The sequence below is a fragment of the Vulpes lagopus genome, chromosome 9 (assembly GCF_018345385.1).
Source record: "Vulpes lagopus strain Blue_001 chromosome 9, ASM1834538v1, whole genome shotgun sequence".
Classification (NCBI taxonomy): domain Eukaryota; kingdom Metazoa; phylum Chordata; class Mammalia; order Carnivora; family Canidae; genus Vulpes; species Vulpes lagopus.
The window spans coordinates 7,290,236-7,314,220 of NC_054832.1; the positions used below are offsets into that span (position 1 = coordinate 7,290,236).

General features: G+C 41.6%; 1 protein-coding gene across 1 annotated transcript in view; it reads left to right on the plus strand.

Moving 5' to 3' along the window:
- The first annotated feature begins 10,242 nt into the window (after positions 1-10,242).
- The window catches only part of ZFAT (zinc finger and AT-hook domain containing), a 274,158-nt gene continuing 260,415 nt past the window's right edge, over positions 10,243-23,985 (plus strand). The window contains exon 1 of the mRNA XM_041769045.1: positions 10,243-10,261. The gene's annotated coding sequence lies outside the window, so the exon portion shown is untranslated. The remainder of the gene's footprint in view (positions 10,262-23,985) is intronic.

The following is a 23,985-nucleotide window of genomic DNA, read 5'->3' on the forward strand; positions in this document are numbered from 1 at the left end:
AAGTGAGGTGCTGGGTTTTCCACCATTCAATGATATACTGTTTGCCTCCTACTCCTAAACTCCAGAGGTAATGCCCCTTTAATTTAGGTTTTCTGCTATGGCAGCACTTCCGTTATAAATCTCAATTGCTGTATCAATCAGCCAAGCCCAAGTAACTGCAGTAGCAACAAGCAAGCCACAAATCTTTACAATAGGAATGATTATTCCTTGTTTATGCCCATGTCCTCTGTAGGTGGGCTGTGCTTTTCTGCTCCAAGTCTTCTTTATTCTAGGACTCAGATTGAACACAAAGACACTTCCTGGGACATGCCAACCTGGGGCTGAGGAAGAAGAAAAATCGGGCACATGTTCCTCTGCTTAGAAGTGGTACGTGTACTTCTGGTCACATTCCATTCATGCAAACAAGTCAGGTAGTCAAGCTTGACTTCAATGGATGAAAATTATTCTCTTGGTACAGGAGAAGATATCATCAAGACCCACGGTAAAGACAGTAGATGTTTTTGAGCAAATAATACAACCTACCCCGCAGTGTGCCAGTAAGTGTTTAATGGTTTTTGGAGAATAAAAGCTCTAATGTGTGGCTTTTGCCAATTTCTGTGCTGTAAATACTCCCACAATGGTGAATTTCAGGCTACCAGTGTCACTGAATGCAGAGTAAGAAGAGGTGTGTGTAGTCAGCTCTCAGGTGCAGTGTGAGCAGGCTACAGGATGGCACTAAAGCTACCTCCACTTAAAATCAGCTACTAAACATAAATTGAGTCATACCTGTTCCACAATTAGATTATGAAACCCTGTTGTGAGCTGCAGGAAGGGAGGCAAGGGAGAGGGATATCATTTGACTCAGCACAAACCTGAATGGAACCTAAATTAAGGATTTTCAGTAGGGCTGAGGACTTAGTCCACTCTTCACGTTATTTGCTATTTCTCTATTAATTGGTAAATTCAAGTGGAGAGTAAGAATGTGCGATCGAAATAAGAATCATCTCTTGTGTCTATAAATAGATTCAGCCCCAGGTTCCTCCTTTGCAGAAATTCTTATTAAGGACTTGGCTCTCCTCCAAAAAAATAAGGCAGAGATCATTCAAAACTCTTTCATTCCAAATCACCACTGATAGGAACTGCTTGGTGAGTATATCTCTCTATTTTTATATGTGCCTACAATTTTCCAGTAAAAAGTTTGTTTAAAATGTCTCTGAACTTGGAATTAGCTCTAAGTTGTTCGTTTCCAAAGATACTTTTTAAGTACATTGGCATCACCACTGTGGTGACATTGAGCAAGTTGCTTACGTGTTCTGAATTTGTTTCCCAATCTATAAGATGGAATAATGACTCCTACCTTGTAAGACTGTTATAAGCTGAAATATCTGGCATTCATAAAGCACCTAAAAGAGTACCTTGTACGTGGCGGTCACTCAATAAATAATTATTATCATGTATTACTAAGAATACTGATAAGCATTCCCATAATTATTTTTGAGGCATGGGACAAGAGAGTTTGAGTCATTATTTAAAATAGGGCAGGCCTTAATTCTGTAGCCTCAGAGTACCTGGCAGGAGTAATTTGGCTGTTGATTTTGAGTGTATCTGACAGGAATGGCTTCTGTAGTTCCCATGGAGGCATGGATACTATTGTAATTTAACACAACTCACCTCTCTAGTTCTTAGTGCATTATGTCTATTGGCTTTGAGCTTGGCCCAAATCATCAGTCCAACAGAAAGACTGAATGGTTTCCCTCAGGGCAAAATCTTGACCTAAAAGGGTGGATTCTGAACCCCATTTTCAGAGAGAATGGAAAGCTCACTCAACCATCTTGCAGCCTTTCATACTGATTCTGACATAAAATACCAAAAGGAAACCCTACCTCCAACTCCACAATAACTCTGAGAAGCTGAAGGGCCAAACACAGATGGCTGGCATGCCATATAAGGTCATAGGACAGACCTCTGGAGAGATTGCAATGATGATTCATAGAAAGAACAACCCAGATTAGTTGACCATAGAGTTGAGGGTCCATTTCTGGGTTCTCTATTCTGTTCCATTGATCTCTGTTTTATGCCAGTACCATATTATCTTGATGGTTACAGCTTTATAATGCAGGCTGAAGTCCAGAATTGTGATGAATCCAGCTTTGGTTTTCTTTTTCAACATTCCTCTGGCTATTAGGGGGTTCCCTACAAATTTTAGGATTGTTTGTTCCAGCTCTATGAGAAATGTTGGTGGTATCTTGATAGAGATTGCATTGAATGCGTAGGTTGCTTTGGGTAGCATAGCATTTTAAGGACATTTATTCTTCTAATAAATTTCACAAGCATGGAATGTTTCTCCATTTCTTTGTGTTTTCCTCAATTTCTTTCATAAGTGTTCTACAGTTTTCAGAATATAGATCCTTTACCTCTTTAGTTAGTTTTAATCCTAGGTATCTTATGGTTTTGGTGCAATTGTAAATGGGATTAATTCCTTGATTTCTCTTTCTTCTGTTTCATTGTTGGTGTAGAGAAATGCAACTTGACTTCTGTGTATTGATTTTATATCTTGCCACTTTACTGAATTCCTATATGAGTTCTAGAAGTTTTTGAGTAGTTATTTGGGTTTTCTACATAGAATATCATGTCACCTGTGAAGAGTGAAATTTTGACTTCTTTGCCTTTTATTTCTTTTTGTTGTCAGATTGGTGAGGCTAGGCCTTCCAGGACTATGTTAAATAATAGTGGTGAGAGTGGACCTCCTTGTTTTGTTCCTGATCTCAGGGGAAAAGCTCGCAGCTTTTTACCATTGAATATGATGTTAGCTGTGGGTTTTTATTTAAGGCCTTTATTATATTGAGGTATGTTCCTTCTATCCCTACACTACAGAGTTTTTATCAGATGGAACTGGAGGGTATTATGCTAAGCAAAATAAGTCAGAGAAAGACAAATAATCATATGATTTCATTCATATATGGAATTCAACAAACAAAACAGATGAACAAAGGAAAAGGAAGCAAAAATAAAATAAGACCAAAAAAAACAGAGAGGGAGGCAAACCATGAGAGACTCTAAACTCTAGGAAACAAACTGAGGGTTGCTGGAGTAGGGCGTGGGGTGGGGGATGGGGTAACCGGGTAATGAGCATTATGGAGGGCACGTGATGTGATGAGCACCGGGTGTTCTATGCAACTGATGAATCACTACCTCTGAAACTAATAATATGCTATATGTTAATTAAATTGAATTCAAATTAAAAAATTAAAAAACATGAGAGAAAAAAAAAGAAAGAACAGCCCACCACCTTCCTGGGGGTCAACTCATTCATTCTTCCTGAGTTGTTGTAAATAGTCAAGATGATTAGTTCAGACTTATTCATGCCTCTCAACTTAAAAATTAATGATGAGAAAGATGCTGATAATGATAATAATAAAAACGGTGCATGGAGCAAGTTGCCTGGGAGTCTGCATCCTACTCTTCTGCAGTGTTTGTGTGTGTGTGTGTGTGTGTGTGTGAGAGAGAGAGAGAGAGAGAGAGTCTATGTATGTATATATGTATTGGTTCCTCCCAAGTGACTTTTTTAAAAAGCAATTATTAGCTTGTAGAATTGCACATAGCAATGTTCCAGCAGTGACAGTCACACATAGTAAAGCCACCAAAGCCCTAGAAGCAATTTAATAAAGACTCCTGAAGACAGAGCTTCACTTAATTGGGGGTTTCAAAATTAAGAATTTAATGCTATTTGTATGCTCCACGAATGTGGAGTACAAATATGGTCATATTATTTACCTTTCCAATTTAGTCATTGAGTAATGCTTGCTGCTGTAATAAATAAACCCCTAAATTTTCATTTAATTCTTGCTTATGTAACAATTTCTAGTTGAAATGTTTCTAGGTGGAGATCAGCTCTTCTCTGTAGAGTGATCCAGTGATCCAAGCCTGATTACACTCTCTTTCCTACACTATGGACATATCCTACCAAAGTCAGTTTCCCTGGTGCTCATAAGAGACCCTTAAAGCATCCAGCTTAACTTTCTGGTGCCTCTTCTGATAGTCTTAGGGAGAAAAAAAGGACAAGACAAGAAAGAAATATATGAAAGCTTTACATTCACTGGGACATCCTACTATATTGAATTGTTTGAAATAGATGAACCAGATGTCATCTCCAGGTTTTAGTGGATGAGTGGCTATGAATTAAAGCTAATTTGGAGAATGCCTTCATATGTAAAATGGCATAAATAAACTGAAAAACAGCATAAGCTTTTATTTTTTAAGGAATCAGTTAATAGTTTTCCTAAAGTATACAATTTGTGTTCAACGATTTGTTGGTTCCAGGTTTTTGAGTCATGCCTGGAACTTAGATGCTTCAATTGTTGTTTATTAGAATAAATAAATGAATGATAGTGATATTTATCTAATAAGCACTTTGAAATATGCCCACATCTTTAGACATAACTTTGTACAATAAAATTCATTGAAATTTTTGAGATGAACCTATAGGCATTAAACAAATATTATTTATTTGCATGATCAAAGATAGAATCAGGATACTATCAATTACCAAAGTAGACAGAAAGGTGCCTCATACATGTCACTCAGGATAGCTATATATGTTTATGCAGGTTGAACACAGCCCCAGAGGATGTCACTCACATAGACTCCCGTGTTATTATCTCCCCCTAGGTTTGCTCAATGCAGATTGTGCACGCAGCCTGTAACTCCCATGGACCAGTTTTAACAAGCTCTGAGGATGGAATCACTGATTCACCTTGTTCAGGACTGATACAGCTGGTCTGGCTAGATGGGGAGACAGGGGCTCTCACTTCCCCCCTTTCTCCTCATTCACCACCTCCCCTCCAAGCTGCAGTTCTGGTCAAAGGCATTGACCTTCCCAGATAGGGGAGGGTGCCCTCCAGCCAAGGCTGTGCCTGTAGCTCTGCTAGAGCCCCACTTAGACTCCAGGAACCTCTCAGTAATCTTGGAGCAAGAGTCCCTCAGAATAGGAACTGAATGTTCTTCTCCTCTTCGTAATGAGGCACGGACACAAACACACAATGGCTTTTTCTTCTAACCCAACTTTGTGGATCGCCATTTATATAAGATTTATTTATTTATTTGAGAAAGAGAGAAAGTGGCAGGGAGAGGGGGAGGGAGAGGAAGAGAAAGTCTTAAGTAGACTCCGTGCTGAGCATGGAGCCTGATGCCGATACAAGGTTCCATCTCACAACCTTGAGATCATGACCTGAGCTGAAACCAAGAGTCAGATGCATGACTGACTGGGCCACCCCAGCACCCTAAGATTACCTTTTAAATACAGAGATTCACCTTAGCTCTTCATGAACTTACAATGCTACTAATCCAAAGATGTTTTCATTTTCCAAATATCTCCAAAAAGCCCTCAGCTGGGTCCTTCATATCCCAAAGGCCAACTTTACACACCTTATCCTTACATGCTCAACATCTGTATGCTAAAACTATGTAATTTTTATTTTGGTTATGGAAAAATTGGTCTGAAAAACAAAGAAAAAGGAAAAATACAGCCCTTCCATTTAGGTTGACTTGTGCATTCCCCATATGTAATGTAGTCACATTTCTTCCTGTTGGAACAAAGGGAGCACCAATTTCTCGGATAAATGTAGGAGCCTTTGGTCATGACAAGATAGGTGCGATAAGGAAGGGCAAAAGTCCCAGCAGCACCATCACCATCACATTCACGGCAGCAGAATGCCTTCCGTAATAGTCTATTTCCAAATTAGATGCAAATCCTGGCCTGGCCAGGATTGGTTAATAGTGTGACCTTGGTCCAGCCGCTTCCTCTCCTGAAGTTTGGGCTTCTTAATCTGCAGAATGTAGATAACATTCTACTAAACAGGATTGCTGGGAGATTAACTGAAGGAATAAAAGGAAAACATTAAGTTTAGTCTCTGATTCGTGGTTGGTTTTTAATGTCTCATTACTACCCTTTCATTCATTGGTTGTTATTTTAAGTAGCTACTTACCATTTGTGTAATAATGGGCATGGTTTTGTGAAGGCTCAAAGACATGTAATGGCTTTCTCCCTCATGGAGCTTATAATACGTTCATTGGTTCAATAAGCATTTTTTTTTAAGATTTACTTATTTATTTATTGGAGAGATAGAGAGAGCTCATGTGGCAGGAGGGGCAGAAAGAGAGAGAATCTCGAGCAGACTTCCAGCTGAGTGTGGAACCTGATGCAGGGCTCAGTCCTACAACTGAGATCATGACCAGAGCTCAAACCATGGGTCGATGGCTTAACCGGCTGAACCACTCAGATGTCCTGGTTCAATAAGCAATTATTGAGCATCTATTATGTGTCAGGCACCCCGGTGGGTGTTAGAATAACATATATAAGGTAAGTCAAGGCCCCTGCCCTCAAGTGGCTCACGTTGTAACGAGAAGATAAGACATGACAATATATACATACAGTATATTTACAAACTGAATTGAAAAGTGCTACCCCGGGGGTCTGCGGCATGGCTATTTTCCTAGGCCTGGAAAGCATAAAAGAGATTAGCCTGGTGGAGGGGCCTGAGCAGAGAATTCTAGGCCGGTGAACCTGTGTGCGCAACGAACATGACAGGTATGAGAAGTTGGCGAGTTTTCAAAGTCTGCAGAGTTCCTGCAGAGGTAGTGGGAGACACGGCTGAAGAAGCTGGTTGGGGATGAAGCACAAAAAGCCACCGAAGAAGTGGTCCCTTTCCTGAAGAGGCAAAGAGGAGCCAAAGAGACAGTTAAACTACTGGGGGAACGTGCTCAATTTTCTACCCTTTGGAAAAGTCTCTCTGCAGTCTGGGGTAGGGGGGAAGCAGGGCTGGATGAGCCCAAGACAAAGTGAAAAGTCCAGTTCCATTTTCAACCAGATGAGAGAGATGAGGACTCCCGCTAAGGCAGTGGCTGAGGCAGTGGGGTACCTCTGTGCCTACCATCCCACTCAGGAGGAGGATCACGGGGTGCAAAATGGACAGAATGGGGATGGGGACAACCTGAGAATGATTCAGGCTATGAGAGTTTGGCCGCACCTCGAACATGATCAGGAATAGGAAGACTGGACTTGGTGAGGATTTAACACATAGTGAGTAAAATAGCATGTCAAGAGAACTATGCTACGTCCAAAACACCACTGGGCTTTAGGTTATTGTGCCAAATTAGACAAAGGAACAAATGCTGCCATTTCAGACTAGACCATGTTTGATCTCTTTTTCAAGATTCCTCTTTGCATAATTTTTCCGCTTTTCTGGGACCAACTTGACTGATACCGGTTGGAGTAATTTGCCTATTATCCTTAAGAGCTGAAAATCTCTCATTTGAGGCCCACAAGAGCAGCTATTAAGACACCATGACCTCTTCTTCCCTACATTTCCTACTTCTCACTCTGCTCAGTATCTTGTGCTACTGCCAAAGCCTTCTTTCATTGCATGAGTGTGACCATGTAATTTCTGGTGCATTTTAGAGTAGTCCAAGATTTATTGAGAATCCATAACTTCCCAGAAAATCTTTGGGTCTGAGTTATAAATATAAACAAGGTAAAGTCTGCCCCCAAGAACTTTATGAAATAGGCAGGGAGTCTGCTCAGCCATTCAATAGCTAGTTGTTCAGTAGTGTTTTGGTACTAAGGGAGACGCTGGAAATGCGAAGTGGAACTCGACACGATTCCTGTCATTAAAGAGTTTTACGTCTGATGGGGAAGGCGAATAAATCAAGCCTTAAAGGAATGGGTGATAAGTGATATATTAGGCCATAAGATGCCTTGGGAGCAAGGAATAGGAACAGCCAACCCGTATCTAGATGTTCAGAGAAGCTTTCTGTATGTGACACGTACATAAATCACAGAATGCAAAGTCTACTAGGAATAGTGTCCAGAGCGAGGGAGGTATGAACCAACTGCACTGGAAAACGGACTAATTCATTCCAACTGAGTAGATCCAGAAGGAGTTTTTGGAGGAGACTACATTTTAGTTGCAACTTGGTAGGGTCAAGTAAATTAATTCCTACCAACAAAGTGGGAAGCATAAGGGCACGTTTGGGGAGCAGGGTGCTGTCCTTTACTCAGATCAGGTTTGGGGCTCTAAGACAGAAGGAGACAGACACACACTTTTTGAAAAGGTACAGCATCGAGAATATAGTCAATAATGCTGTAACAATGTATGGTGACAGGTAGTGACTACGCTTAACAGTGAGCACCGAGTAATGTATAAAATTGCCAGTCACTGTTGTACACCTGAAGCTAATACAACATTGTATGTCAACTACACTTCAATAATAGAATGTTCAAAAGTCAACAGCAAATCTAGAGTTAAAAATACTGACACTCAAGAATTACCATGAGGCAGTAAGTGAGTAAGGGCTAAGTTAGAGGGAAAGGCTGGAAGCACAAGTTAGGTCACCAGTGTGTCTCCTTGTGAGCTGGAAAGGCATCCCTGCCCACTGGGGGGACTCTGGGTCACTGATGACAGTTAGGGGAGTTCATCTTTCCTCAGCAAGCGGGGAATTGTGAGGACCTGGAGCTCCTTGCTACTGCATTTACACTCTATCCTATAGAGGTAAGAAGAAATTTAGGGGCCCCGGGGGAAGTGGGGATAGCACCATTCTGGGGCTGGTTCAGATGGAAACGGAGAAGCCAAATGAGTAACCGCCAAAAGTTGCACTCAGGTATCCATCCAGCCCTTCTGTCCAGCGTTGGAGACCTTTTGGGGGGAATGGGAGTGGGATCAGTGGGGGGGAACCAGGGGATCCACACATATCAAAGGAAGCGCTTTACGGCTTTTTCCAGAATGTCCCTCCAGTCACCCAGAGGGAAGGCCACGTAAAACCGAGTACTGAACTCGAAGCCTGGGTCTCTGCCACTCTCCGAGGTTGAACGTTCAATCTTTTAATCTCTCCGCATAGGGGCACGTGGGTGGCTCAGCGGTTGAGCACCTGCCTTTGGCTCAGGTCATGACCCGGGGGGCCTGGGGTCCTGGGATCGAGTCCCCCATCGGGCTCCCTGCATGGAGCCTGCTTCTCCCTCTGCATCTGTCATGAATAAATAAATAAAATCTTTGAAAAAAAAAATCTCTCTGCATTTCATGGCCCCATTGGTAAAGTCAGGAGGCTAGTGGGCACCATACTAACAGCTAAGTTTCAGGGTTGACCTAGGTCAGGTCAGGCCATTTCCACTGTCTCTCTCTCTCTCTCTCTCTCTTTTTTTAAGTACAATTGACATACAATGTCATGGCAGCTTCAGGCATATAACATAGTGATGATGCTGTGCTCCCGGTGAGCGCAGTCCGCACCTGTCACCGCGCAGCACTATGACAACATTGACTCCTAATATTAACTGGCGACACTCCCTATGCCGTACTCTTCACCCCCCCCCCCGAGCCTCCCGACCCCCGTGGCAGCCTTTACGAATCCCATTTTGCTTAATTAAGACTCCAGCTCAGAGTGTGTAGGACGCACGTCCGAGGTCACACAGCACGAGCTGGCGAGCCCGGCCTGCAACCCGAGGTTGCCCGACCCTGGCATCACGCGGCCCCGGCTCCCTCGGGCTGAATCCCCCCGACCCTGGGCCCGGGGTGGGGGTAGGGGGCCGCCCCGCACCTGCTGCCTAAACTCGGGCGGGTGCAGGGGAAGGGAAGGCAGCTCCTGCACGGCCGAGCATGCTCAGTCGCCCTCGGTGCATTTTCGCTCCGCCCGGGGGAGATTTTTCACGCGGCTCAGGCAGCCCGCCCCGCCTCGCCCCGCCCCGCCCTCTCAGGATTGGTCGGACTCAGCGGATGGAGGTGGGGAGGCTCCGCCCATGACCTCCCAACCCCGCCCCCTCCGGCCGCTCCGGGCGCGCGCGCTCCGAGCGTGCGTGCGTGCGTGTGAGTGAGCACGTGAGGCCCTCCCGGAACGTGCACAGAGCGGAGGGCGGGGGCGGGAGCCGGGAGGCGAGGGGCGGGGCGGCCGTTGCCATGGCAGTGACGTCAGGCGTCGGGGAGCGACCCCGCCCCTTCCCCACGCGCGCGCGCACGGGGCCAGGCACACGCGCGCGCACCGCCGCTCTGCCTCAGACACACTGGAGGGAAAGGTCAAACTAAAGGCGAGCGAGCGCGGAGGCCGGAGGGAGCCGCCGCCGCCGCCGCCGCCGCCGCCGCCGCCGCCGCGCGCCATGACGGACACGGCCGAGGCTGCCTTCTCGCCGCCGCCGCCGCCGCCGCCGCCGCGCCCCCTCCCCGCGGCGCTCCGGGCGGGCGGGCGGCCTCCCCGCGCGACCCCCGGCGCCCCCGCCCGGCCCCTCGGCGGGCGCCGCCAGGTGAGTGCGGGGGGGACGCTCAGCCCCCTGCCCCGCGGGCCCCGACGGCGCTGCGGCCCGGCCTCTGGGGGGCGTCGCGGGTCAGCCCGCCGGGGCCCCGCTCCTCTTTTTTTTCTTTTCTTTTTTTTTTTTTTTTTGGCGCCGCTGCCCCTCGGGGTCGCGCCCCGGGCCGCTGCGGCCGCCCCGGCGCGGGGTCGGGCGGCGGGAGGCAGGTGGGCCGGGCCAGGTGCGCGGGGGGCAGCTGCGGACGCCCTGCCCCGGCCCGGGCCCCCGCGGCGGGGCCTCCCGCACCAGTCGGGGCAGCCGGGCGGGACCGCACGGGAGGGCCGGGCCAGGGAGCGGGCCGGAGCGGAACCAGCCCGGCCGCGGGGCGCCCCGGGGCGCAGGCTGGGCGGACGTTGCCGGGCCAGGGTTTGGGGTTCCGTGGCTTACGGTTATTTTAGGACGAAATGATCTAAAAAAAAAAAAAAAAAGAAAAAAAAGTTACTCGGGAGAGAGAGAGAGGGAACTGCTTTGAGGGGTCCTGAGTTCTTCCTCGGGTCTGCAGGAAATGGGTGAATCTCCCACATCACCCGCCCCCGCCCCCACCCCTGAATCTGTGCCCACTGGGCCTTTTTGGAATAACAAGTTCAAAACTCTGCAGCGCCGAGAGCCGGTGCCGGTGCGTCGGAGGAGTTTCAGGTGTCAGGCTCCGTGTCGGCGGGGGGAGAATGGGAGGACGCCGAGCCCTCGGGGTGCTCCGGCCCCATCCCCCCCCCCCCCCCCCCCGCCTTTTAATGCAATCGGCCCTGGAGCCCATCAAAGTGGAGTTGGGTTAGAGCTGCAGGGTTAAGTAGTCACGGTGACCCGGCGCCACCCGCCAATCAGGAGCCTCCCTGAGTGCAACTCCGACGCCTGCGACCGGCCCAGGTCTCCGCCGCTGGTGAATACCCAGTGGATTTTTTTTCTTTTCTTTTTTTTTTTTTTTTCCCTCCTCCCCTCTTTAATTTTCCGCTATTATATTGCACTTCACCCAACGTCCCAATGGATGATCCAGTGAAACTGCTCCCCCACGAAGTCACTTTTCAAATGATCAAGGTGCTAGCTCTGACCTGCCTCTTTTTTTTTTTTTTTTTTTTTTTGGCCCCATCTTTGGAAGCTGTTTGGACACTTCAGATGCGATAGCTTCAGATTGATAAGGGTTATTATTGTTATTATTAATTTTTTTTTTTTTTTTTTTTTTTTTTGGAGCGTGAAGTCCAGGCTTAAACAGTATAGCGAGTGGGTAATGGGTTTTAAAGTTTAAGTCTGATCCAAGAAAACGTGTGGTTTGTGTGGAAGGTTGCAGAGTTGTGGCAGCTGGGGAAATGTCCAAAGGAGTCTTCTGTGAAGGGTGGGAGAACAGCCAGGGCACCTGGTGACTTCCACGTGAACTGGCAAGGCCCAGCTTAAGCAAACTTGCTCCTTTCTTTCTTTCTTTCTTTCTTTTTTTTTAAGATTTATTTATTTATTCATGAGAGAGGCCGAGACACAGGCAGAGGGGAGAAGCAGGCCCCATGCACCATGCAGGGAGCCCGACGTGGGACTCGATCCCAGGACTCCAGGATCAGGCCCTGAGCGGAAGGCGGGTGCTCAACCGCTGAGCCACCCAGGGATCCCCAGACTTGCTCCTTTCTTGAGCGTTTCTGACACGTGGGAGCTTCTTCTGTTGATTATGAATCTTTGGTTGTCATTTTCACAAAGTTGTGTCAACAGAAAACCCTCCCTTGAAAATTGAGTGGTTGTGGCACGTACCCAGGGTACCAAAGAGTTTCGATACAAGATGTGAAGGAGGATTATTCAGTTTGGGATCTTGTTGGTTCTTTCTGTGCAGCAATTTTTGTACTTGACTCTGCTCTGACACCCTTTCGAGGTCTTGTTCCTATTGGCTGTTGCTGACATATTGTCTGTATACAATCCCGAAATGGGCTCCTTGACTGTTACAACTTCAAACATCATTTCCTGTAACATATAAATAATTTTTTTCAACCTTCCTTCTCTCTTTTTAAAGGGAACTGTAGAATTGGGCAAATCAGCACTTACTCAGCATGTGCCCCTCCTGTAGACCTCATTGACCTTGGTAGCATCATGGAGGTCATGTGTTCATGGAGATAAACTGTTCTTGAACAGTTTCCACCAAGTGATAAAGACACAGGAGAGAGAGATTTGAGATACGTGTATCTTGGTTTTTTAAAATCGTTTTTATTGGGAATTTATTGTGCTCACTGCCAAAAATAAGTCATCGATTTCTTTTTGGGGAATACATACCTTTCTATTTTACATTAAAAAAAAAATCAGTTCTTTTCTCAACCTTTCTAGTATTGCTTGTGTAGTCTACCACCAACATGGTCTTTTGGGTGACATTTTTAAAGCTTGGGAAATAGGGAGAAGGGTAGTAATGCTGGGATGAATTTGGCCTGGGAAAGCAGCTGTGCTCTAAGAAATTTGATATTTACAAGTATAAGATTACAAAACAAGTAGTGGTTAGTTCTATGAGAATTCTATATTTTACAAAAAAGGTTTCACTAAAAGTTGCCTTTAATTCCTTTTACATGGTACTTATCAAACAGGACTTGATTTTATAAAAGATCATTTGGCATACGGCAACTTAGGAATAGGTTTCTGGCATAATGTAAGTTTTATCACTATGTTCCTTGACTTGTCCCTTTCTCAAAAGTGGGGACAAAATTAATATTTATGGGCTTCTTCAGTTCGAACTTGTGCTGCTTGTATGCTACTTGCTAATGTGTTAACTGAATGGAAAACTTGTCATCTGTTTTGTGCTGTGCCATTTAAGGAATACATTGAAACCTAATTAAAATGCCAAAACGTTATGGTCAGGTTTGTGCGAAAGCCCATCCGAGGTAGTGTAGTTACTAAGGTATCAAAAGCACCTTGTTGTGAGATACTGTTACTAGGAAGGTGGTCCCCTGGCATAGGCCGACAAGTGGTTATACCCAGACTTCAGCAAAATCAAAATAAATAGATTTGGTCTGAAGTCCACATGCAGTGAAAACCATTACCTTGAATTTTTCTCTAGGTGCAAATTATTCCTCAGAATTAAAGGCTTGATTTTCCTAAGCTGTAATTCTCTTTGGGTCACTTGTGAAAAATTCTATTTTGATAAAAGAAGGACTATGTACTCTTTAAACTTTCCAGGGAGCTTTTTTTCTTTTTGTTTGTGCAGTTGGGTTTATTTGGAATCGCAGGAGATACTGAATGAAGTACTTGGGAGAGTTTTTATTCTGAAATCATCTTGCTTTGGCCATATAAAAACAAAAAAAGGAATGTGAGTTAATGAGTAGAACTTGCTTATGGGTTAGCTCAAACTTTATGTTGGGATACAGGGTAAAGGAAGGAACTGGGCACAAACTTTATTATGGATAATTAAGCGAATTTACTCTGCCTTATGCTGTTCATGCCTGGCTTCATAAGAGTGACACTCCTCCCCAGTTTTAGAGAAGTCTTATTTTTGGAGATGGAATTTAAAGGTTAAGAGCTAAGCATACGGGTGTATAAGCTTTCAAACCATCAGAGTATTTGACTGCTTTAATCTGTTTTGTTTGTGTGCATTAGAAAGCAAGAAATTATTTTCCTCCTGAATGTGAGTTGAGAGCCCAACTTTAGGATAAAGGGCACAGTTTTGTTCCCCTTATAGCATAATTGAATATTATAAAAATTGAGGGAACAGCTTGAATGATGCCATTGATTTCTTAGTATAGGCTCTTAGATCTCTGTTGAATGAGTAAAAAATGAAGATTGAAGATGTGATACTAAAAGAAATGTTTTGAATTCTTTAAAAAAAAATGTCAAGGTATTGTCTCAAAGGATTGCTAATTTTAGAGCATGGTGAGGTTAAAAAAAACCTCACTACTTGGATTTAACAGTAATGAGGGCATGTAATTTAAAAAAAAAAAAAAAACAACTTTAAATACATGCAAAAAAAGTAAGTAGACTATAGTGGATTTAAAATATTTGTACCAAGGGGTGCCTGAGCCGCTCAGTCGGTTGAGCATCGGACTCTTGATTTCGACTCAGGTCATGATCTCGGGAGGAAGATGGAGCCCAACTGCATGGGCCTGGGGCCTGCTTGAGATCCTTCCCTTGGCCCCCGCCACTCTTAAAAATTCTAATTGGAATGGAAAGTTGATTTATGTTACCAGTTTCATTATTTAACTCGGTGTCACTTTAAAAATGTCATTCAATTATTCTCTTCCCAGTTTTCTTTTCCATAGAATGCATTAGTAGTGCAATGTACTTTATGTAAACTTGGGTTTTTAAATATTTGGTAGACTTCTTAAGTATAAAATATTGCCTAATACTGATATGTATATGTAATCTACTATATGGGACTTTTAAAAGTTTGGACCTTATAATCTCAGAAATTTGGGCAAAAGTTTGAAAAATCAGGAAGGCCGACTGAGTTCAGAGTTACAGATGACCCTGTGAATTGTATTTTCCTCATTCTCCTTAAAGGATTGTCTTTCACTCTTGCTTGTTTATATATTTTCTAGATTCCAGCCATGCTACTTTTTAGTGTTGGATGATGGTACCTATACCATCAATAGAAAGTTTACTTATGAAAACTGCCCTCTGTAGTATCTTCTCCCAGCTGTTCCATCTGAGAGAGTGAAATTCACTTACTGAATGTGCTTTAATTACAAGTTATTGCTAAATAGAAAGGTTATTGCAATTTTTACAAACTAGAGGAAAATATAAATTTATCTTAAGATATTTTATAAACATTTTTATATTACTTCAGGAACAGTTAAGTGCAGTATGTGTAATTTAGTATTTTTAACTATTGATGTTTTTTCTAACTCGATACATTATTTAAAGTCAGCATAGTAGGTGTACAGTCTCATTTAAAAATATCCATCTATGGAATGTTTTTGAAGAAAACTTGGCCTTAAATGGGCAAAGGATGAAATACTTTCAAGTATGTTTTTTTTATTTTTAAAAAAGCTTTTCTGTAAAATAAAGGCACTTTGTTCTTAATGACTATTTTAGAGTCCTCACACTTGGATGTTTGAAAGAAGTGGAGATGAGCAATTTATTAAACTCTTTTCATAAAATGCAATAATTTAATTGGAAAAAAAACTTAATTGGAGCATGTGATATTACTTAAATTTGCTATAATCAGAGAGTTGTCTTTATCCTAAACAAATTTAAAGAAGAATAGTTAGCTATTTTGGCAAATTTAGGTAGTGTAGCTGTGCCCAGAAATGATCAGTGTTGGACTAAGTTTACAATATCATATGGCAATGTTATTTCCCTTATAAAGACATTAATATTGTGTCTGTTTAAGGGCTCTTTCTTAAATATGCCTATAAATAAAGATATTATATGTGTTGGTCAAATGATGTATTGAAGAATTTAATTTATATCCTATGCTTCTCTTCCCTCTTCCTCCTTTTAATAATTGTCAATAGTTGGCTTTTAGCCGCATACTATGGAGGGAACTTTTAATGCTTGAAAGAATAGCCCAGGATAGTGGTGATTTTTTTCTAGTGTCTTATCCAATGGAGAAAAGTGAGATTGTTCTGTAATATTTAATACATGTTAAGTACTGTTTTGAAAATTTGTTTTTAATCGGGCTACGATATAAAAAGGGGAAAATACTTTAAAAATTCTTGAGATTATTTAAGTAGTTATGTACCCCTTCCCATTCTTCCCTGAATATTACTGCAAGGAATGGAGAGGATAAAGATAAAGAGAAGCATTGTAGGGGTTAGATTAGTTGTATAAAGGGAATATACTTGTTTGTTAAGTTAATCGTTGTATACCTTTTCTTCAGATTGTAACCTTGCTTTTTTATTAGCACTTCTGACTGTGAAGAGTCAAGAATAGCGAACTGCCAGGAGAAGCATATGGAAATCTTTAATCAGTTTACATATTATTGCTGATGGCTGAGGAAGATAAACGGTTCTACACTGATGATCATTTTCAGTGATCACATGTAGAGCTCCACATTTTATAAGGTGGGAGAACAGATGCTCACGTAATAAGTGGGAAAGGATTTTTAGATTCAAAGTCATTGTTAAGAAAATTCAAGATTGCCAATCTTGAAAAAAATTACATCAATTACAATCATATATCCTATATTTTCCAACACTCTATTTTGAATATCATATGGCCATAAATATACTAGTTAGTATGCGTCCAACCATAAATCCTAACTTTTAGGTTAGATAGTGTGGTCACTTAAATTATAGTTTAACTGAAGGACGAACAGGGTGGTAATTAATCTTTATCTTCTTTTTTCTGTATTATAATAGTTTGTCATTGATTTTTTTAAAAGTCTAGTACTATTCCCTTAGTTTTGTGTATGCTTAGTTCCATAATTGAAGAGAAATTACAAGAATGAATCCTTGAGAAGTTAAAATCACTTTGGGAAAGGTATGAGGTAAATAGAACATAATTCTAGGGGCATCTGGGTGGCTCAGCTGGTTGAGCATCCGACTTGATTTTGGCTTAGGTAATGATCTCAGGGTTGTGGTGAGGTGGAGCCCCACTTTGGGCCCCATGCTCAGCAGGGAGTCTGCTTGAGATTCTCTCGCTCCTCTGCCCCTCCAGCCCTACATGCATGCACAGTCTCTCAGATAAGTCTTTTTTAAAGAAAAAACAAAAACATAATTCTATAGATATATTAATTTTTTGTTCTAAAGCAGTGGTTTTTATTCTGTAAAAGGTTTTGGAGGAAGTCAAGCAGGTTCATTCTAATTTCAACCAGTGCAGTCTTACTTTGGTCAGTTTTAAGTATGGAAGTTTACATAAGGTTTCTTTTGAGAGCAGAGTTCTGTTGTTTAAAATAAAAGTGTGATAACCACTATTAGCATATTTGATCTTATCACTATTCTGCTTAAATCCTTAGAGTGGTTGGGTCCTTTTATTATGATTTTTCTTTATCCAAATCTTTTCTTTATCTAGTGCCTCCTTCATTCTTTCTCTCTTAATCACTCTTTCTCTTGCTTTCCATGTAAACCGTACATTTTAGTCCTACTTAAATTGCTTGATATTCCCTGAGAGGAAAATGTTCTTGTACATCTCCATGCCTTAGCACAGGGAGCTGCCATCATTCTTGCCATGCTAGGCAGAGCTCTGCTCCCTTGGAACCTTGGTCACAGCTCCATAAAAGCATTTATTTCATTGTTTTGTAACTGTGGCCTCCCTTGTGAACAGAGACCATCTAATTTTATCTTTGTATCCGTACTACTTGATGTTCATTAGGTATTCAAATGTCTGTTGAATAATTGCATTTAGAATTTGAGAAGTAGTAGAATTACTTTAATGCACACTCATGTGAATAAAACATCACAGATCTAGTCTGTGCAAAGTATTTTTAGTGACATAGTGTCAGGCTAAGTATGTCAGAGGCACCCAGTCGCACTTACCGTGAAGTATAATAAAGCCAAAAGATACATAGAAAAGATGAGATTAAGTCCTAGTGTCTTAAATGAAATGTTGAATTGGATTCAGTTATCTAATCCTAAAAGTTGGTTGTGAAAGCTTTTAAACAATAATTTTATACAGTCTTGATTGCCCGTGAAAAAAATGTCTTTGTATGTGACTAAAGTGAATAGACTTGAAAACACCTTCATATGTCAAAGTACATAATATATATATATATATACACACACACACACAAACATATATATATATATATATTTATATTTTAAGATTTTATTTATTCATGAGAGGCCCAGAGAGAGAGGCAGAAACACAGGCAGAGGGAGAAGCAGGCTCCACGCAGGGAGCCTGACGTGGAACTCCAGGATCACGCCCTAGGCTGAAGGCGGCGCTAAACTGCTGAGCCACCAGGCTGCCCAAAGTACATAATATATTGATACGCACTCAGGTTAAAAAATGGGCCCTGGAGCTGCCCTGCCTAAATTCATATCCCTTTCCTGCCTGTCGATATTGTGTAATCTTCTACAAGTTACTTAACCACTCTGTGCCTCCTTTTTCTTATCTGTAAAGTGAGGGTATTGATAATACTGCTTTATAGGGCTGTGATGAAGTGTATATGTGAGTTCATGTATGCTGAGCTCTTGAGAGAATGCCCAACACACAGAAAACACTCAATAAATGTTAGCTCTACTTAATTTCTAGTGGCTTCTTATTTAAACAAATGAATGTTTATTGTGCATCATTTAAAAATAATTGCTTTAACACTTGAGTATCTAATTGAAAAGAAACTTAACAGTTTTAGTTAGCCTTATTTTAACCTAGCAACTGTTTTAACTCCTTTCTGACTCATTCTCTGGTCTCCCTGTGGAGTATAGACTGTTTCTGTCAGATGGATGGACGTGGGAGATTTGAAATGATGTCCTCCTGGTTTCTGCAGCAGACTGTTGTGTTCCTACCACCTGAGCACAAGAGAGTAATGCCCACAAGAGAAGAGGGAGAGAAATAACAAGTTTAAGAATCCAGTGACAAGTTTTTAAACAAGCCTTAACCTGTACCAAATAAGTCCTGCTGAAGTTTCATACTCCTTTAGTAGAGGATATGTGTTCAACTTTTTTCCTTTTTTTTTTTTTTTTTTTTTTTTTTACATTTTCCTTTATTATTTTGGCTTGGAATAACAGATTTTTTTTAGAAATCCGAATTTACATTTATTCCAGAAAGGTAAATACACACTTACTGTAATTAGTCAATGAACCTTTTTTTTTTTTTTTAAGATTTTATTTATTTGTTCATGAGAGACACGGAGAGAGAGGCAAAGACATAGGCAGAGGGAGAAGCGGGCTCCTTGCAGGGGGCCCGAAGGAGGACTTGATCCCCAGACGGGGATCATGCCCTACCTAAGCCAAAGGCAGACGCTCAAATGCTGAGCCACCCAGGTGCCCCTGAACCTGTTTCTGAAGGTCATTTTTTACATTTTTGTCCCTGCAGTGAGTGAAATCAGTAGGGTGTCAGTACTATGCTCTGTGAAAATCCTATATACTGTGAAACCCTGTTAAATATGCCCATTTCGGTGCAAAGAAAATGTTAAGGGGGGAAGAAACTTGTCTTCCAAGATACTACTTTGTAAAGAGTGGCTATTCTTTTAACAAATAATAGCCAACTTGTCCTTACAGCCTCCTTTGGCTTTCTCTCCTCCATGTCACAAGATATAATGGGTAACTTTTAAAAACTGTTTCATTAAAGGAAGGAATTTAACAAGCCCAATTTTGAGTATTCACTGTGCTAACTGCAGGTGATTTGCAGATGAGGAGCTATGGTGTAAAGACAAGTCAGGCATTCCTCTTAATATGCTGCTTTCTGACCTGCTAGTGAGACCAAAGGGTGAGGGGAAAGCTTGGGAATGAAGGCTGGAAGAAGCCTGGAAAAGTGCTGGATTTTGAAGAGAGTGAGGAAACCGCGTAAGACAAGCACCAGGGACCATTTTTAGAATGCCAGTGGTGTGCAGTGTGACAGTCTGCCATGAGAAATTTGAATGTTTATACAAATTGATCAATACACTTAGTATCATCTTATAATCAGGACACCAGTTCAATAGAAGCAAATTTTTGCTTAAGTACCATTGTAGGAACCTTTAAAATATTTTTTTGCACCTCCCTGAAAATTATAGGAGGTAGGTCATGCTAAGAAAAACAACTTCTAGAATAAATACAATTTTGACTAAGCCTGTTTCCTCTGTACAAACCAGGACACTGTGTTCATGTTTAATGTTATCTGGCCTTGAAATTTCATTTCCCTTCAACAGCATGCCTTTCTGTGTTTGTTAGGCCGACAACTTCTTGTTTTACTTCTTACCTCAGTTCTTGTTCCTCGTTGTTACTATTAGGATTAATGTTATTATTATTTTATCAGAAAAGAGAAATACTCTTGGGCATTTTCAAATGCCTCAAAAATGCTTGGTTATGTAGAGGAGTGAGCTAGGTTTGTACGACTTTTCCCAATTCTGTCTTCTCAATAGCATCTCTCCCATGCTGTCCTCTGCCCTTCCTTGTTTTAGAAGCTTTCTAACTGTTGGAAAGAACTTCTCATTGATCTCAGTTTCTCATCTAACTTTCACTTACTGGTCCTTGGTGTTCTAGGGCTATGTATATGAAACTACACTTCTTACACACAATAACTCCTCAAGTAATTGAAAACGACTGTTTAATCCTATTTAAATTACTTTTTACCACAATAAGGGGAAATAAGCCCTAATTCTCAAAAGATATGCACATGACATGGTTTACAGACCTTTCTCCATCCACATCACTAACTCATGACAAAGTCTGTTCGTCAGTATACCTCTTCACATACGGTGGCCAGAACTGAACCAACTGCTTCAGATGTGGTCTGACCATGGCTAAATACAATGAAGCTATTATCTGGGTACTGTGCTTCTGTTAATGCAGCCTGAAATTTGCATTACATTTTTTGGCAGCTATATTACCCTTTGATCGTATTGAGCTTCTGGTCAACTAAAACCTTGTCTCCTTCTCACGTGGGCTGCTTCAGGTCTAATCTTTCTCATTCTTTATTTGCCACTGGGATCTTTGAAAGTAAATGCAGGATATGAGGTCTTGGCATTACCATGAAAGTTTAAATGAGTTTTATCTTTTACAGATTTCCTCCCATTTGACTATCTGGAGATTTAAGCTAACATTTGTATAAAACAGCACAGTTTTCATGGTGCTTTCACATATATTTTAATTTAATCTTCACCACAACCACCCAAGAATCAGAAGAGAGAATGACTCTCTGCTAAATCAGGAATTGGCAGATGTGGGACTACGTCACTGGTTTTTTGATAACAGATCCCATGCTCATCTTATCACTGCTCACTTAGTAAGCCTTAAACATGCCCTTTAATATGTGGCCAGCGCTCTGTGGTGCTGGTGAGGGAGACAGAATACAGTCTCTGCCCTGTGGTATTTGTGGCCTGGCACATAAATAATTACTGCCAATTACTGAGCATTTTGTATTGGTAAGGCACTGCTGCGGTGGATTGCTTTTATTCAGAGAATCTGTTGCCTTTCTTTACGAGGGTCCTCTGTAGGAGGATTATATTTCCTGCTATGTTGACATCAGGTTTGGACACTTGGCTTTCCTTGACCAATAAAATGTGAGAGGAAGTGACCTGTTCCTTGTTTGAGCAGATGTTTTAAATTCCATCTTGTGGTTTTGCCAGTGACTCTTTTCCCTCTGTCATGGAACCAGCATGCCTTAGCTAGAGCCGGTGTCAGAATGGTGGGACTTTCAGACTGGGTCCCGGAATGATGGGGCACAGCTGAAGCTGATCCGTGACAGACGTTATTAACATAAGTGAGAAATAAACCCTTGTGTTGTAGGCACCATGATTTTGGTTGGAGTCATTTGTTACACTGCAACATAATACATCCCAAATACAGTGTGATGCTGATACCATTCGAGGTACTAGACGAAGACACGTAAGAAGATGTAGGTCATGTCCACAAGGAGAGTGCAGTTTCCATGAATGCCTTCAGTGTCCGTGGGTTATTGGTAGTTGAGGGAAAGGAGACTACATGGATGGAAAGGTCTTTGAATTTGGGGCTCTTTGCTGACCTTCACCTCACCCCTAGACTGAACCAGCCAATGTGTTGTAAATCCTTTGGGTCTTTGACCCAGCGTCTCACTGTTACCTATTATCCAAAATTTGATCAGCATGGCTTTCTAAATCCTCATTCAAATAACTTTTTGTTTTAAAAAAAATGTTTCAGAAGATGGGCTTCTACAGAAAGTCAGCAGAAACGTCCTTCATAAATCTGTTAATCAGCATTCATTCACTAGGTAACCTAAGAATCTTAGTTGAACTGTCTCACCAACATATCCAGAAAAATACCAGGTCCTAGGCCCATGTCAGTTAATGTTTATGAACGTTCAGATTTCCCATTACCACAGCTGTGTGAACATCTCATTTTGCATGGGGATATTAGAGAGAGACAAAGCCCAGGTGAGGATTCTGAGAGGAATTTCCTCCCCCTGAGAAGCTAAGGAATACATACCTAGGGTTCAGGTAAGCACTTGAAACCTTTGAAATAATTACATGTAAAATTGTATGTGGATATACATCGTTGTGGGGTGTAGCTTTCATCACATTCACAGAGGGAATCATGATTCCCCTGGAAGGTTACAAACCCTGTTGTGGAGTGAGAATGGAAGTCAAATCAAGGATCTGGAGAGCGCTGGTATATAAGGGATAGGTGGGTTAAGAACCCAGAAGGAAATCCAAGAAGGAATAATTGGAAAAGGCTGAGGACCAGGAGCAACTATATAATGTTAACAGAAGTCAGCTTCTTAGTTATCATATTAAAAAAAAAATCCGTTCTAGAATTTTGCATGAATTCTACATCTATCCTCATGGTATTTCTTTATGATTCTTTAGAAGTTACCAAACTTGGAGATATATTTAATGTCTTAAGATATGATTTTTCTTGATCTATAAATACGAACTTAAAGCAATTCCTTCTTCTTTTTCTGTCTCCTTTTTATTTTGGGCTTCAATTACTTTTTTCTTTTTTTTTTTTTCCCCCTTAATCCTTTTTTACCCTTCCCAGATTAAAGATCATTCTTGTTTAAAAAGATTGACTCAAGATGGGAATGAAACAGTCTTTTAGGTTATCTGTAGACAATTGATCCCAAGTAAGAAAGCCAGCTTTTGTTATTCTTTAAGTCTTTAAAATTATCCTTAACACTTCTAACAAATTTCTATCTTTTTAAAACAACTTTATTGAGATATAAATGTTACACAGTAAATAGCACATGTTCAAAGTGTACAGTCTGATAAGCTTTGACATGTATGTATGTCCATAAAACCATCATCACAGTCAAGATACTGAACATATCTGTCACCCCCAGAAGTCTTGGTAATGCCTCTCATTATTCCCCAGGCAACCACAAGGAGAGTGCAGTTTTTCCTTTACTTACATTAGTTGGCATGTCTTAGAATAAAGTTCATACTCTTTTTGGGTCTAGCTTCTTTCCGCAGCGTGATTATTTTGAGATTTATCCATATTGTAGCATCTATTGGTAGTTTGCTTATTCCTTTTTTATTGCTAAATAGAATTCCGTTGTTTGGATATATTGTAGTTGTCCATTTGCCTCTTGATCAATGATTGGGTTATTTCTAATTTTTAATTTTTACAAATAGAACTGCCATGAACATCTATGTACATGTCTTTTGATGAATGTATACCCACATTTCTCTTGGGTAAATACTGAAGAGTGTAGTGGATGAACCAATCATATTGTAGGTGTAGGTGTGTGTGTGTGTGTGTGTGTGTGTGTGTGTGTGTGTGTAGAGTGAGAGATTTTAAGAAATTGACTCACACGATTGTGGGAGCTGACAAGTCTGAAATCCACAGGCCAGGCCAGCAGACTGGAACCTTAGGTAAGAGAGTTAATGTTGCAGTCCTGAGTCCAAAGTGTGTAGCCTAGGCCAGCAGTCTGGAAACTTAGGATTACTGTTCCTGTTTTGAGACAATTCCTTCTTCCCCATGAAGCCTGGGGTTCTTTTGTTTTGAAAGTCTTCAAATGATTGGATGCGGCCCAGGCACATTATGGAGGGTACTCTCCTCTACTTAATGTCAGCTGATTGAAAATGTCAATCATGCCTACATAATACTTCCACAGCAACATCTAGGCTAGTGTTTGACCAAAGAGCTGGGCACAAAACCTAGCCAAGTTGACACATAAAATTTAATCACCACAGTTCCTAAGTATGTCCTATTTTTTTAATGTTATTATAG